We start from the raw sequence: 17,752 nt of genomic DNA on the forward strand, positions 1-17,752 counted from the left end.
ATTTTGCTAATATCTGTGCTTTTGAGTTTCTTTGTGTCTCTTGTCCCTTTATGGGAGAAATTCTCTACACTGGTCTGCTGCTGTCATTCCACGTATTTTCTCAGCTCTCTATTCAGCAGTGTCACCTTGGCAGCTTGAAATTAGCCACGATGCGAATATTTGCACCAGGGAACTGGTGAGCACTACAAAACCAAGGCTTGATTTATTGTTTGTTGATTGTCTAGACCTTAGCATGTGATACAGAAAATGCAAATTAGACTTAAAAGTATGTTTTGACTATAACCAGTCTAGTGTGATAATACAAAAAATGAGGAAATAAAAAGAATTTAAAAAGAATTCTCTCATGAAGCAAAGAAGTCACTCAGATCATTGACAAACTATTGATGTTCCTATATATATCTTCATTGTTTCACTTTCTTATTAATGTAAAGAAATATATCAACCAACATTCATGTCAGAACTATACTCTCACTCATCAATTGCAGCCATAGGTTGGCAGTGAATGGGAGTTAATAAAAATCAACAAAAGCATTCTGTGAGATTCAATTAGCTATATAAAATTCATGGTAAAGAATATTGTGTATTTTATTATTTCCAAATTGCATGCTAAGCATCTTTCTTTCTTTCTTTCTTTCTTTCTTTTTTTTTTTTTTTTTTTTTGAGACAGAGTCTTGCTCTGTTGCCCTGGCTAGAGTGCCGTGGCGTCAGCCTAGCACACAGTATCCTCAAACTCCTGGGCTCAAGCAATCCTCCTGCCTCAGCCTCCCGAATAGCTGGGACTACAGGCATGCACCACCATGCCTGGCTAATTTTTCTATATATTTTTAGTTGTCTGGTTAATTTCTTTCCTTTTTTTTTTTTTTTTTTTTTGTAGAGATGGGGTCTTGCTCTTGCTCAGGCTGGTCTTGAACTCCTGAAATGAAACAATCCTCTCACCTCGGCCTCCCAGAGTGCTAGGATTACAGGCATGAGCGACTGTGCCTGGGCTAAGCATCTTTCATATCAGTACAAATTTATAATAAATGTACATGTGTATCTATCTAGCTATGTAACAGAGGGAACTGCCTGAAAAAGAGTAAAATGTTTTACAAGTTGTCTCTTTAAAACTCCCTTCCCCACACTCTTTCTGGGAATTCAAACCTGCATCCCTGTCCAATGCCAGTAATCAGAGGGGCAGGGAAGTGTCCTTTGTTCTTTGTACCATAGGAGATGGCTCATGAATTGTACGGGTAGAGGTCATGAGGTCAGTCATGAGATTATCTTCGTGGAGATAGAATGGGTGGGTCAGAACCATCAACTATAGTTAAACAGTAATAGCCTGAAGCTGAAAACCCTCCCTTTAAAAGCTCTGTATTTCTGCTTGTAGATTGGACAATGGTACTTTAAGACAAGAGTCTGCTATTCTCAGGCCAATTAATATATTTCTCTTTCCTTTTCCCCAAGCCACTTGTCCTCATTCTTCTAATGTGGCCTCTTTCGGTAGCAGCTATATCTACTATAAGGTTTTTGGATGGTCGGCACCAGAGAAAGAAAGACGAACAGAGTTGAAAGGGGTAAGCAAAGAGGCTTTATTGGAGTGCTCCCGGGCGAGGGTAACGGGTCCCAAGAGAGGGGCCTGGGCGAGGGTCACGGGTCCTGAGAAGTCTCACTGCCCAGAAGTTTTGTGTGGGTTTATATATGTTTTAGAGCTGGGGGATGGGGGTTTTTCAGTTCCGTTATGGTTTTAGGGTGGGTATTGAGAACTAGGAGGGGCTGGTGGTATGTATGGATTACAGGAACCTTGAGACCCTTATCAGGGTAACCATCCAAGTGTGGCTATTCTTTAACTTAGCTGTGCCTTGCAGGCATTGTTTTCGGCAGGTCTCGTGGGCTTCTTCTTTTTTTCATTAGGGAGGGGAGGGGTGCCTGCCACCAGCCGTACATCTATATCTATATTAATTTTTTTTTCATTGGGGGAGCTGACTGTTAACCATTTACCAGAACTCTACTTGCTGGAACTTATGGCTCTAGCTTTGTCCGATATAAGAACTGCCCCTGAGAGCAGTGTGTAATCATGGGAGTTTCTGGGCTTGGCCATGGTGATATGATAAGCCCATGGAGATCCCATATCAGTAGGGATTAAATCCAGAGAGGTGAAGCTTGAATATTGAAAAATAAGAGTGAATGGTGACAAACTGGAGGCACACACTTGAAAATGGACAGAGAGTAAGTAAGTCAGGATGGGAAACTAGACAGCCAGAGAGAGGATGAGATAAAGGATGGCAATGGTTCCTGGTTTCTTTCTGTAATAGAGCCCGTTCTATGTGAGGCTGCCATACTATTGTTCTGGGCACACTTATGTCCATGGAAAAGAGCCCAAACTCTGTAAAATAATTTATAGAGGTTTATTCTGAGCCAAATATGTGCGATCATGACCCGAAGAGCCACACCCAAGGAACCTTAAGCAAATGATCTCACCATGGCTGGGTTACAGTTTGGTTTTATACATTTCAGAGAGATAAGAATTACATATAGGTCATAAGTCAATGAATGGTAGGTGTACATTGGTTTGGCCCAAAAAGGCAGAACATATCAAAGTGGGGCATTACAGGTTATAGGTGGGTTTAAAGATTCTGTGATTTGTAATTGGTGAAAGAAATGAAGCTTTGTCTCAAGGCTTGGAATGTTTTAAGATAAGGAAGTCTGTTAATCAGAGACAAGCCACTGGGTATATACTGGACATATACCCAGACTCAAGTGATCTGTTAATTAAGTGGATGACCTGCAGGTGTGGGTTAAGCTTTGTCTTGTATAGCCTTAGGTCTGTTAATGAGTTACAAAGGATATCGCCAAGAAGAGAGGGGGGTATGATGAGGTTTGTCTGACCTCCCTTCTCATGGCCAGCAACTAAACTTTTGCATATTTCTGGGGTCGCCTTGGCCAAGAAGGGGTCCATGTAGTGAGCTAGGGGCTGAGGGAAGCTTAAGATTTTATTTTAGTTCATACTTATAAAGGCATTGTGCTCTCCCGGACAGTGTAGGACCTGTGAGGCTAGAAGTGTTGGTGAGGTCAAAAGTGAAATTGGGTTGACACATAATATTAATCATTGCAAAAAAGGAAAACATGAAATTTGGTTGGGATAAGCTTCCAACTCCAGAAAATTAGGAAGAAGCTGTATCCATTGCAGGGAGCATATTTGGTACAGTAGAGTGATTATTTTAAAAATTGCAAATCTCAGTTATTCCATTCTGAAATTTTATGTAAGATCTTTTGGAGGTCCATTTTTAGCAATTGTACCCTTCAGTCCTCACATGGTATCTATTCTTATGCCTATTTTTGGTATCTATGTGTGGTATAGTATGAAACATGTTTGGCCTTTGTACTTGGTTCCCATTAGAGCACCTAAAACCCTTAAAATTTCCAGAGTGATAAGCATGTCTTTTGTTATTCCTAATGGCTCCTTTAAGATCAAACCTGTGTTTATGCTAATGAGATAGCTTAGGGTGGGGCCCCTAGACAGCCTCAGGATGGGGCCAGTCACCAGAAAGACCTAGTGATTAGAGGATTAGAGGGCTGGACATTTCAGCTCCACTTACCAACTTCCAGGAAGATAGGGGTTGAGACTGGAAATTAAACTCTATAAAAACTCTTGGACAAAAAAATTTGATGAGCTTCCAGGTTGCTGAACACGTGGAGGTGCTGGGAGGGTGCTATACCTTGAAAGGGCAAGGAAGCTCCATTCCCCACCCCGCCTGCCTCCTGCAATACTTGGCACTATCTGTCACTTTATCTTGCTGTTCATCTGCATTGTTTATATCTTTTATATTAAACCTAGAAACTTAAATAAAGTGTCCTGCTGAGTTCTATGAGCCACACTAACAAATTATTGAACCCAAGAAGGGAGTTGTGGAAACTCCAATTTAAGCCGGTCATGAGAAGCTCAGGTCACAACCTGGGACTTATGGTTGGTGTTTCAAGTTGGGGGGACAGTCTTGTGGGACAGGAGCCCTTAACCTGTGGAACCTGAATTGAATTGAATTATAGGAGACCCAATTGGTGTCTGCTGGAGAATTGCTTGGTGTTTGAGGAGAAACCCCCACACATCTGGCCACAGAGTATTTTGTGTGGGAACAGAGAGGAAAACAATTTTTTTTTCCTTTCGACATGACAATAATATTTTGTGCTTTTTTTCCTGATTTTAAAAGCCATCCATATTCATTGCAGAAAATTTGGGAGTCACAGAAAAATAAAAAAATAAGATTTAGTCAAATAACATAATTCAGAGATAGCTACAGTTAATATTGAAATGTTTACTTTTGGATATGAATAGGGTTGTGTGTGGGTATGTATATACACACACTCATATGTGTGTGGTATATATTAACGTGTAGCTTGCTTTTATTTAATACCACATTAGGTGATGCACATTTTCATTTGTTACTGAAACATTTTAGTTATTTATACTACTATTTATTAGAAAACTGTCAATTCTGCTGGATGTGGTGGCTCACGCCTGTAATCCTAGCACTCTGGGAGGCTGAGGCGAGAGGATTGCTCAAGGTCAGGAGTTTGAGACCAGCCTGAACAAGAGCAAGACCCGTCTCTACTAAAAATAGAAAGAAATTAGCCAGACAACTAAAAATATATATAAAAAAAATTAGCCAGGCATGGTGGCACATGCCTGTAGTCCCAGCTACTCAGGAGGCTGAGGCAGGAGGATCACTTGAGCCCAGGAGTTTGAGGTTGCTGTGAGCTAGGCTGACGCCATGGCACTCTAGCCTGGGCAACAGAGTGAGACTCTGTCTTAAAAAAAAAAAAAGAAAAAAACCCTGTCAATTCTTTGTTTTATTTCCAAAAAAAAAAGGTATAAATGTGTCATTTGCCTTTTAAATTTGATTATATTTTGGGTAGTGTTGCTTTAAAATTTAATCTACATCTTCAGATAGTTAAATGTATTGGCATTTTTGTTTAAGACTTGTTTTCCTTCCTCTTATGCTTATATTATCTTTCCATAACTCAAGGACAAAGAAAAGCCACAAAATTTCCCTTTTTCCAGAGATACATATACATACACACACACACACACACACACACATATACATATGTGTGTTTATATACACAAACACATACACACAAAAAATATATATACATATAAAACCTTAAATCCATCTGAAGTTCAATTTTGTGTATGAAGGGAAGATCTGGTTTGATTTTGTCTTTTCTGAAAGACTTAGCATGCTCATCAGTAGAATACATTTTTAGTTAGAATTGCATTTGACTTTTAGAGAGATCTGAAAGACAGTAGCTTAGACCAGAGGCTCTGAGACTTTTAAATAAACATCAGAATCTTCTGGAGGGCTTGGTAAAACCCAGATTGCCGGGCTTCTCCTCTAGAGTTTTTGATTCAGTAGGTCTGGGGCAGGGCCAAAGAATTGGAATTTCTAACAAGCTCCCAGGTGACACTGATGCTGCTGGTCTGAGGACCACACTCAGAATTACTGGTTTAAACAAAGAAGGGATTGATGACGACCAATGGGTAAAAGATTGATAGTCTAGAGGAAGGCCTCCCAGGTCCAGAACTGTGGTTGTGTGATACTTTGGGGAGCTAGGCTCCCTGAATTTTTCTGCTCTATAATCCTTAGAGTGTGGCTTTAGGCCTGATGCTCCCGTGGTGGCTCCTGTAGTTCCATGTTTCATTCAGGAAGAAAGAAGGGGGAACAGGCTCCATCTGTACTCCTCTCCCCTTCTGCAACTTCTGCTTAGGGGTTACTGCATCTAGGTTTTTGGCTAGAACTTTGACACATAGCCACCTTTACTTGTACTAGAGACTTGACAATGTAGATTTTTTTAAAGATAGATACACTGCTACCCTGAAGAAAACTGGATATGGCAGACATTTATGTGTTCTTTGTGGTTTCAATGGCAATGTTTTAGTGTCTTATCATTAAGACGTTGTTGGCTTCCTATATTGACAAAGATTCTCTCCTAGATCAAACTGTACTTAGGTCCCCTTCAAATTTTGGATTTTTGTGTTCATCTCTGCATTGTCTCATTTTAGCACGAATCCTAATTAGTCAGTTTAACCAGAACCCTCCACCCTCAATTTCTGATCACCCTTGATATCTAATGGGTTCCTCATCTTCCACCATCCCCAGGTGATGTCTGGTCAGCCTGGCCTGCCTTCAGCAAGGATCCTGTTGAGTTGGGTTAGCCAGAATCCTCCTTACCCCTGCTGTTTCCTCTTAGTAATTTTCCATCCATTGACTCACACCCTGCTCCTTGGCTACGTATTCTTGCTTTCCCATGCTGTATTTGGAATCAAGCCCAGTTCTATACTGAGGTCTCATTTCTAACAGTCCTGAATAAAATCTGTTTTTAACTGTTTTAACTACTGTCCAGCTCTGGTTTTTCTTTGACAATATTAAGGTGATATCTTACCTTCCTTTCTCACTAATAAAAGGATATTGGGAGTAGGATTTTAAATGTGATTATATGTTTTTCTTATGTGGCGTATTGATGTAGCTGGACTCATTGCATTGACACATGTCCTAATACTAGATCATCATTGCACTTATATCTGTTTATTCTCTTATGGTCTATTGAATTTGATTGCATATATTTTATTTCTATTTTTACATCATTTTCATTAATAAATTGGCATGTAGTTGACTTTAAGTTTTTATATCAGGGTTATTCTAGATTAAAAAAAAAAAACTTTATCAAGTGTAGAATATGTCCTGGGAATCTACTAAGCTGAGGTTTACATGCATTATCTCATTTAAGTTTCATAGCAATTTTATGAAGTCTCTGCTTTAACTACTCTTCTTTTACAGAAGAGAAAACTCAGTTTGAGAGAGGTTATCTAAGGGCACCTTTGCAGGAAATTCTAAGATTCTTATTCCCTAGACTAAGTCTTAATTTATTTGGTACACTAGGAAGCCTTTCATTTTTATGTTGTAAAATAGTTTATGTTGTGTGGGAGTTATTGATTTCTCAGAAGATTGAAATAATTTATCCATAATATAAATCCAAGTATCCATTATCTGATTCTGTAGTCTTTTGGGGAAGTTATTTCGTGGTAACTTAAAAGTTTTTTTTGTAGTTGAATTAGATTTTCAATTTCTTCCTTGTCATTGAGATTGTCAAATTTATTAGCATAGAATTGGACATGGAATACACTTGTGAAAATCACTTCCATATTTGTCACAATCTCTTTTTATTAGATTTATTAAAGGATTATAATTGCATTATATTTTTCTCAAAGAACTAGACATGGCTTTATCTATCAGTTTTCTCTTTCTATTTTCTAATTCACTGTTTTATAAATATAGCCATCATTGCTTTCTACTTCTTGCTTACTTTAAACATTATTATAGTTGTTTGTTTTACAATATCTTAAAATAACTGATTAATCTATGTCTAGTACATGTTGTGTTGCTACGACAGAATACCTCATCCTGGATAATTTGTATAGAAAAGAGGTTTCTTTTGTTCATGATTCTGGTGAGAAGTTCAAGGTTGTGCAGCTGTATCTGCTGAGGGCCTCACACTGCTTCTAGTCATGTCAGAAAGCAGGAGGGGAGCAGATGTGTGCAAAGAGATCACATGGTAAGAGACAAAGCAAGAGAGAGAAACCAAGGAAGCTACACTCTTTCTTAGCACCTCGCTCTCACAGGATCTATTCCATTCCCAAGAGAATGAGAACTCTCTCACCCCTTCCAGGGGCCATTAATCTATTTGTAAGAGATCCACTCACATGACCGAAACACCTCCCACTGGAGCCCACCTCCCCACACTGCCACATTGGGGTCACATTTTAACATGAGTTTTGGCATGGACAAACCACTCCCATCCACAGCAGTCTATATTCTATTTTTTGTTATGTTTAAAATTAATGCAAGCTTTTGAGTCTATCAATTTATTTTCAAATATTGCTTCTGGCTGAATTTCTTATCTTTTTGTGTATGTTATTTTCCTTTTCATTACTCTCTCATTAGTCTGTCATTTTGCATTTAGTTTCCTGTTTAGCCAAAAGTTATTTAGAAGGAATTGTTTGCTTAATTACTAAGGGGCTGTGAATATTTGTCTGATTTTTTACTATTAACTTTTAGTTATATTGTATTTTGTTTTGTTTTATGTCATTATGATTAGAGAAAATGGCCAGTACAATTTCCATTTTTTAAAATATACTGAGATTTTCTTTGTTTCTGGAAAATGATGAAATTATATTTTTAAGGGCATTGTAAAAAATAGTATTACTTATCTTTTGTCACAGGTAAAATATATGTCATTCAGCTTTTTGAATTAATTTGTCATCAATTATATCTTTCTGCTTATAAACCACTATAAGTATGAAACATATGCTTATAGTGGTTTATCAACAATCCCACTATAATCCTATTTCTGTCCATTTCTTCTATTTTTATCAGTATTAACTTTATATGTTTTTATAACCTGGCACAAAATTTTCTAACTTTTATATCTCCTTTTAATCTTGTAAATTAATCCTCTTTGTCCCATATTTGCTTTTCTTTTTCCTCTTTGGGTGGTTTTCTTGTCAATATTAATATCATTGTTTCTACTTTAAAAATCATTTAAAACAAATTTGTTGAAAATAATGTTGATCATCTCATTTTCTTAAGGTTTTTTAAAAATTTTGTTTTAAATGTTTTTCTTGCAAACAATAATTAGTTGAATTTTGTAAAGCTAAGTCTAAACATTTTGTTTTTCTTAATAAGGAATTTTTAATCCATATCCATTAATTGTTATAATTAATCATTTTGATCTACTTTTGAAATTTTGTTTTATTTTTCTAAGTTTACTCTTCTTGTTCTTTTTCTTATTATCTTCCTTTTACTGGATGAACTATATATTTTTTCATTTGTATTTCTTTCAGAGATTTGAAAGATATAGTCCTGCTTCAATTCTTCTTGTTTCTTTTTTTCAAAGTTATTTTTTAGTTAAAAATATGAGAGTCTATATGTCTTGATTCATTCAACAAACATTTTTGGGTAGGTGTTGTAAGCTAGGCAGTATTATGGGCCATGAGATACCATAGTTGGCAAATAAAGAAATTCAGATTCATTGTTTTTGGCAGTGGTTTCTTGAATATGACACCAAAAGCACAGGCAACGAAAATGAAAATAGGCAAATGAGTCTACATCTAACTGAAAGCTTCTATACAGCAAAGGAAACAATCAGTACAATGAAAAAGCAACCTATGGAATGTTTGAAGACATGCAAAGGGCCAGTGGGCATATGAAAATATACTCAACATCACTGTTTGTTAGGGAAATACAAATCAAGACCACAGTGAGATATAACCTCACATCAGTTAGGATGGCTACTATAAAAAAAAAACAAAAAGAAAAACAAAAAAGAAAACAAATGTTGGTGAGAATGTGGAGAAAAGGGAACCCTTGTATACTGTTGGTGGGAATATAAATTGGTTACAATCAGCAGAAAATATTATGGAGGTTCCTCACAAAATTAAAAATAGATCTACCATGTCATCTAATAATCACATTTTTGCATATGTACCCAAAATAATTATAATCATGATCTTGAAAAAAATATCTGTATTCCCATGTTCATTGCAACATCATTTACAATAGCAAAGACATAGAAACAACCTAAAATCCCATCATTAAATGAGTGGATAAACAAAATGTAGCACATATATATACAATAGAATATTACTCAGCCTTAAAAAAGAAGAAAATTCTGACATTTGCAACAACATGGATGAACCTGAAGAACATTGTGCTAAGTGAAATGTCAGTCACAGAAGGACAAATACCGCATGATTGTACATATATGAGGAACCTAAACTAGCCAAATTCACAGAAGCAGAGACTAGCACAGTGGTTACCAGGGATCAGGGGGAGAGGGAAATGAGGAGCTCTTCAGTTGGTATAAAGCCTCAATTATGCAAGACAAATTAGTTCTAGGGATCTGCTGTGCAGCATGGTGCCTAGAGTCAACAATGCTGTATCGTGTACTTTAAAATTTGTGAAAAGGGTAGATCTCGTGTTAAGTGTTCTTACAACAAAAACAAAAACAAACAAAAAACAAGCGGAAACAAAGAAAATTTTGAAGGTGACGGTTATGTCTATTATCTTGATTGTGGTGATGATTTCACAGGTATAGGCATATATCCAAACTCATCAAATTGTATACATTAAATATGTGCAGTTTTTATATATTAACTATACATCAATAAGCTATTTTTTTAAAAGACCATTAAAATGTAAAATTACAATAATGAAAAGTAGTATAAGGGAGACGTACAGAGTATATTTAATAAGAAGGGAAAAGCTGCCTTAGACATGGAGGCCAGGAAGACCTTAGCCACTTTGTGGTCCATCTTGTTGCTTGGCACAACACTTTATAAGTATTTGGAGGTCATGGGCCCTGTTGAGTTTTCAGGTTGGCATAGCAACAACACATTGAATTTTGTCTTAAAGGGAAAGATTTATCTCATTTATATGGACCCAATTATCTTCCAAGTGAGCCAGACCAAAAAATAGCTCTTTTTAAATGGCTGTGAGAGTGTTTTTCGTTTTAAAATATAAGCAAACAAACATTCCATCATCAACAACACAAAATGTGTCTAGCTTTCTAAAAAGCATTTATGACTTTTCTGAAATACGATGACCTCTTGTGTGATTAAGAACTTAATATTTCTGTGTGCGGTGGCTCATGCCTGTTATCCTACCACTTTGGGAGGCAGAGGAGGGAGGATTCCATGAGGTCAGGAGTTCCAGACCAGCCTGAGCAAGAGTGAGACCCTAGTCTCTACCAAAAATAGAAAAAATTAGCCGGGCATGGTGGCGCATGCCTGTAGTTCCAGCTCCTTGGGAGGCTGAGGCGGGAGGATCGCTTGAGCCCAGGTGTTTGAGGTTGCTGTGAGCTAGGCTGACACCACAGTACTCTAGCCCAGGCAACAGAGCGAGACTCTGTCTCAAAAAAATTAAAAACAAAAATAATTTAATATTCTGCCTTCAATTCTTGATAAAACCTCTTGAAAAGGTGACACATTTATCCCTGATTTTGATAAAATAATTTTCATTGGAGAAGACAGTCTGCATAGAGGATGTAGATGGACCCTTGATGCCAGTGTAGTCCAGTGGAGAACATACTGAGGCTCAGCACTGTGTGTACAGCTTCTATCTTCACCCTAGAAGCAAAAATAAACATCTAGCTTATCATTTCAGGCACTCTAGCTGCACCTTAGGTACCAAGATGGTTCTGTTCAATTGAACTTTTGCTCAGCAAATGAACTTTTTATAATTTAATATGTCCTGGCAGCTGTTAGAATTTTTAAAAGGTGTTCATAAACTAGGAATTTTCTCGAATGTCATCAGTGTGGCTATATTGGATAAAAACTAGGAGCTTGACTGCACAGAGGGATATTAGGATCAAATGGTATCCTGAAGATAAAAGGATTAATTGTCAATTCATCCATATTATACTTCAGAATATTAGAAGGCCAACAATTCTGGAATGGAAAAAAATCATTTGTCAGAGGTACTGCCTTACTTTTTTCCTCTTCTCTAAGACACAGCCAGTTCTGTTATTTCCAGTATACCTGGCTTTATCATGGTCTGCTGTGAGGGTCTTCTTTTGTTTGCATTTAAGATAAGCACATCTGGAGGATGCTTTTAGACAGGGTTGTGTGTTAGCACTAATTCAACCTTGGTAAAATTCTAGTCTTTGCACATTGAACCTCTTTTTTGGCAAGATTTGCACTGATGTATTGTTAGGATGGACAGTTGTAGGGTATTGCATCAACCTTATAATCGTCATGTTTCTTTCTTTCTTTTTTTTTTTTTTTTTTTGAGACAGAGTCTCGCTTTGTTGCCCGTGCTAGAGTGAGTGCCGTGGCATCAGCCTAACTCACAGCAACCTCAAACTCCTGGGCTTGAGCGATCCTCCTGCCTCAGCTTCCCGAGTAGCTGGGACTACAGGCATGCGCCACCATGCCTGGCTAATTTTTTGTATATATATATTTTAGTTGTCCATATAATTTCTTTCTATTTTTAGTAGAGACGGGGTCTCACTCTTGCTCAAGCTGGTCTCGAACTCCTGACCTTGAGCGATCCACCCGCCTCGGCCTCCCAGAGTGCCAGGATTACAGGCGTGAGCCACCGCGCCCGGCCTATCGTCATGTTTCTGTAATGACAATATGATACATTTCCTTGGGTACCTTTTGTAGATCCTTCATGGCCTACAAAACAGAAAATATTTACTATCTATCTATTGACAGAAAAGGTTGTGAGCCCCTGATAGATCTGCTAAAGGAATTGTATCCAGAATACGCTTTTACAACTTGTTAATAAGGAGACAGACAACCCAATTAAAAGTAGGTGTTTTAGGCAGAATTCACCCTCCTCCGCCAATCCATGCTCTAATCCTTGAAATCTGTGGATATGCTATTTGCTGTGGCATAAGAAATTTTTGCTGATGCAATTAAGGTTATTGACTTTAAGAGAGGGATATTATCCCAGATTATCTGGGTGGACTCAATCTAATCATGTTGGCCCTTAAAAGGAAGAGACAGAGAGAGAGATGAGCTAGGAAGAGATGAGCTAACTAGAAAGATAGAAATGATCTTTTCTCTATCTAGAAAAGATACAGTCAAATAGATTCAACCTATGAGAGGAACACAACTCCTTTTTGCACGAGGGGGCCACGTCGAAAGTAAGAGAAGGAATTCGGGTAGCCTTTAGGAGCAGATTGGTTCCTGGATGATGGCTAGGAAATGGAGTTGTCAGTCCTGTGAGCACAGGGAACTGAATTTGGCCAACAACCTGAGTGAGTTGAAAGAAGAATCTTTCTCAGAGCCTCTAGTAGGAAACACAGTCCTGTTAAGACCTTAATTTCAGTCTTGTGAAACCCTAGGCTGAAGACTCAGCTGAGCCCACCTGGACGTCTGTCCCACAGAAACTGTGAGATAATAAATATGTATTGTTTTAAGCAGCCAAATTTGAAATACTCCTCTATATTCACTAAAATGGCTTTAAACAAAAAGACTGACAGTATCAAGTGTAGGTGAGGATGTGGAGTAACTAGAACTCTCATACATAGCTTTTGTGAATCTAAAATGAGATAGCAACTTTGGAAAACAGGTTAGCAGTTTTTTAAAAAGTTAAAATCAACTTACTGTACAACTCAGAAATTCCATGCCTAGATATCAACCCAAGGAAAATGAAAACATGAGTCCACTCAAAGACTTGTACACATATGTTCACAGCAGCAATATTTATAGTAGGCAAAAAGTAGAAACAATCCATCAACTGGTGAATGGATTAACAAAGTGTTGTATATCCATAAAATAAAATACTATTCATCGTTAAAAAGGAACAAACTACAGATACATGCTACAACATAATGAATCTCAAAATATTATGCTAAGTGAAAGAAGCCAGACACAAAAGACTGCATATTGCATGATTCCATTTATATGAAGTTTCCAGAAGAGGCAAATTTATAGAGACGGAAAACAGATGAGTGTTTGCCTGGGGCTGGGAGTGGAAGTGGGGATTGACTGCAAACAGGTGCAAGGGAGCTTTTTGGAGTGATGAAAATGTTCCAAAGCTAGGTTGTGATGATAGTTGCATAACTCTATAAATTTACCGAAATTCACTGAATTGTACATTTATGATGGGTGCATTTTATGATGTATAAATCGTACCTCAGTAAAAAAGATGGTAATAATTAACTTTGAACATATAAGAAAGGAAATGTAATCATAATACAGTGCTCAGCTGTGAGTAATATTTACATAGACATAACTGAATATTGATTTAATCTAAAAAACGAATGCAGCTACATGGAATCATAGAGAAGGGAAAGCAGAGGCAATGAGAGGATAAGAGAGCAAAATGCTCAACTACCATAATAGGAAGTAATTAGATAATGCCCAACATTGATGTATCCAAGCACAGCAAAATACACATATTATTTAAACATATAAAGTTAGGTAAATGCCAAAAGAGACAGCTGAAAGAATAAAAAGTGATTGCCTCTGAAATTAGCAGGGAGTAGAAAAAAGTGGATGGGGAACTGAAACATTTTTTTTTTATAAGCCTTTTAGTACAATTTGACATTTTAAAGCATGTATATTTGTTTCTTAATGAAAATAACAAAAACTCTCAACCAAACCCATAAGCTTTCTTATTTTTTCTCTTCTAGTTTCTACTTTTCCCCCTACTTTCTGTGAGATTTCCTAAATTTTTCCTAAATTTTATTTCCTAAGAAATCTATTGAGGTTTTTTTTTTTTTAATTTATGCTCTTATATTTTCAATTCCATGACCTTTCTTTTGTTCTTCAAATGTTCCTTTGTACAGCATCTTATTAATGCTCTTTTCTCATTAAGATTATTATGTTTTTCTCAAGTTTTCTTTCTTCTGCTAAGTCTTTGTTTCCTCTGAGCCTCTGAGTGCTTTTTTTTTTTTTCCTGTTTTCTTGGTTTCGATTATTCATGTTATAAGGTTTCCTTAGCTGTTTGAGAATGTTGGTATCCCACTTATGTTTAAGAATATCAACCTAAGATAAATATGCAGAGAATAAACTACCAGTGTTTTGTCTGGTGATAAGGGAGAATTTGCCCAGCTCACAGAGTTAGAGAAGGGGATCTGGTCTCTCATTGTTTCTTAAACTGCTCTTAATCCATTTTCCTATGTTAACACCCCATTTCCGGGAGCACCTGAGCCTTTGGAGGATTCTATGAACACATTCAGGTTTCCTGCATTTACCAGATGCTCTCCCTTTCCCAAAAGGTCTATGAAGTTATATCCTCTCCTGTTCTATTCATGCTTTGGAATTTTATGTCTTTAAAAGCAAAAAAAAAAATGTCTTTATTGCCATTTTTAGTTGAAGGGAGCAAAATTATAGGCATATGTTCAATCTACCATCTTTAGCTACATAACCGATATAGATATTTTGACTGCAGGTCCATTTTTTATGAAACAATTAAATTTCCAGTTTTAAAGGAAAACTCGTGATGTTTTACATGGATATTCTTACCTTAAACCAGAGCACTCCAGCTCCTGGGGAAAGACATGAGGTTGAGGAAGGTTAAGTCTGAGGATCAGGAAGGTTGGGATGGGCTGCGGTTGGTGCATATGGTGAGGCATGAGGCGGGTGTCAGGCAACATCCAGAAGAAAACTGCATAAAACCTAGAATCATATGTCTGCTCAATCACAAGCTTTTTTCAGAACCATTCTGAGCAAAATATGTGCTCCTTTTCTGAGAATTCATTTGTATCTTCCATGATATACATATCCTCTCTTTTCTTTCTTAAAATAACGATAGTCATACTCATTTAATTTTAAATAATGCATACATTTATCAGCTTAATGATAGTATATATTTTTCCATTGGAAAATTTAAAAGAACCCTCTACTTTTGATAGTCTTCTTGATTACAATTTGCAAAGCAGAATTTGAACAATTCAGAAAGGCATTTCTTAATTCCTATTGTTGATATATATAGGGGAAATTTTCCCCATGTAGAAAGCATCTTTTTTTCTTTTTTTGTCTTCAGTCGGGAGTGTTATCAATTTGTTTCTTCTTACATAAAGTTTGTATTTTGATTGCATATTATAAAATGTAAAGGGAAGGATATTTGTATTACATTATGTAGTTTTATTTTCAGCTCCAAATTATACAGAATATTCTCAAGTATTTTTTTTTTGATCAGTTCTTTGAGTTTTCAATATTGTACATACATTTAATTGAATTCTTTAGGCTAGGGAATAATAATGGTTTAGGAGCTATTGACACATCTTTAGAAGCTAATTCAGTTACAACATTGAAAAAGGGTATACTGTTAGTTATGAAAATAATATATAATTATTAAAAATTCATATCAAAATGAAAAAGTAAAAGGTGAAAGTGCTCCTTATTTGGGGTGGTTATGTCTGCTAAGCATCTTCCTTGCTAAAATAATAATATGCTAGTAACAAAGCAATGATTTTACATTCTTATAGACTACTTTAGATATTAAAATAGCCAGGACAAGAGTCTCCTTAGTCACTGTGTTAGGATCAACAAGTCTGCCTCAAATCGCCCTGTGCTTTTGATTACTGATACTGTTGCATCCTGAGAGGAATGGTATCTGGATGCAAGTGGAAAAAGAACAGCCTTGGAAATGGTGAAGGAAGAGAAAGCTGTTGATGGATTAGAAGATAATTCCTCTGAAGAAAAGAGGTGGATTTCTGGTAAATGCACTGAGACACCTTTGAGTTAGGTGTGCTCAGTGATGTGAGTCAAAGCTTTTCCTACCTTCCAGGTACCTGTCCTTAATGTTCTGATTCACAGATAGAGTTTGAGCAATTCAAGAATGCACTTCTTCATTCATCCGTATTGTTTATGGAGATATTGGAAATTCCCTGAAGTCTAGGATGTGGTTGTTTGGTGTTTTTTTTGTTTGTTTGTTTGTTTTTTTTTTCCTTCAGTCAGTGTAGTTGCCGGTTTTTGTCTTTTCATAAATGCTTGTCATGAAGGTTAAGACCAGAAATTAAATGGCAATTTGTAGGATACTTATACAGACAGGAGATTCAAGCATACCATGTTTGTTTTATTTCTGCTCTCACTTATATTCTACAGCTTCATATGATGATTCATTACAGTACCGAAAACATGGTGCTATGGTTTCCAAAGCAAGGCTTTATAGGAATGTGTACTATTTCTATTAGGGAGGAGGAGGTGGTTGAAGGGAAAGAGTACTGGACTTGACTTCAGAGGATGTGAATTTGAGTCCTGGTGTGTCACTTACTAGTTGTGTGAAATGAGCATAAATTACTTAACTTCTCTGAGCTTCAGTTTCCTCATCTGCAAAATGAGATTAGTAATACCTACTGCATGGGGCTATTGTGAGACTTGTCGGGAAAGTGCGATGTCAACTGACTAATGGTGAACAAAGACGTAAGTAGGGTCCTTGCCTTTATGGAGATTGCTGTCAAGAGGGGCAGTCAGTATCAGATAATCAACATCACTAACAAATGTAAAATTGTACTTGTGATATGCTATGAAAGAGAAACTATGTTTCCCACTCCACATTCTTCTTCCAAAAAATCTTCTTCTCTCTGACTTCATAATATAGGTAGTCCTCACTTTGTGGTTCTGATAGGCTTGAATTTCAGTTTCCATGGTTTACTTACATAATACCAGCTCACCAACAACATGGTTCAAATTTCAGTGACCACAATATATTAACTGAGTAATTACATAAAGTTCAAACTTCACTACTAGCTCTTCAGTCTACAAATCCCTACACAAATAACCGATGCTCATCATAATCAATGACCAATCAGATGACTTCTTTATAAGCCTGTCAGTGATTGATCACTGCACATCTGTTATTCAGTTTATGCACAGACAGCAAAGTGTGTAGTTGTGTTACCTCCTTGCTTCTTAGTGATAACCCCACATGACATTTTACAAACATGGATAATTGAAAGAAGGAATTGGCCCATAAAAATGAAAGTGCAGCAAAGAAACAAAAAAATGACACTGCTGGAAGTGAAATCCAAATGAAATGTAAATGGAGTTGCAGAAGAAATACCTATTCATGGGAATGTTGGCCCTACCATACTTCAAAACACTCTAGAGTTGTAGCCAGAAGGACTTAGTTCAGATTGACAAATCAACAAAAATAAAGAAGTAGTTGTGATAAAAAGGATGAAGATGCTCCACAGAAAGTGACACAGAGAAATAACTTCACATTAAAGAAACTCTCAGAGGCATTTCATGACATTGAAAGTG

At 36.8% G+C, this 17,752-nt stretch overlaps 1 long non-coding RNA gene across 1 annotated transcript in view; it reads left to right on the forward strand.

Annotated features, from left to right (window-relative positions):
• Positions 1-1,442: 1,442 nt before the first annotated feature.
• The window catches only part of LOC138400119 (uncharacterized), a 95,396-nt gene continuing 79,086 nt past the window's right edge, over positions 1,443-17,752 (forward strand). Inside the window, exon 1 of the long non-coding RNA XR_011236209.1 lies at positions 1,443-1,553. This is a non-coding gene — a long non-coding RNA (uncharacterized lncRNA). The remainder of the gene's footprint in view (positions 1,554-17,752) is intronic.

The sequence above is a fragment of the Eulemur rufifrons genome, chromosome 19, assembly GCF_041146395.1.
Source record: "Eulemur rufifrons isolate Redbay chromosome 19, OSU_ERuf_1, whole genome shotgun sequence".
Classification (NCBI taxonomy): domain Eukaryota; kingdom Metazoa; phylum Chordata; class Mammalia; order Primates; family Lemuridae; genus Eulemur; species Eulemur rufifrons.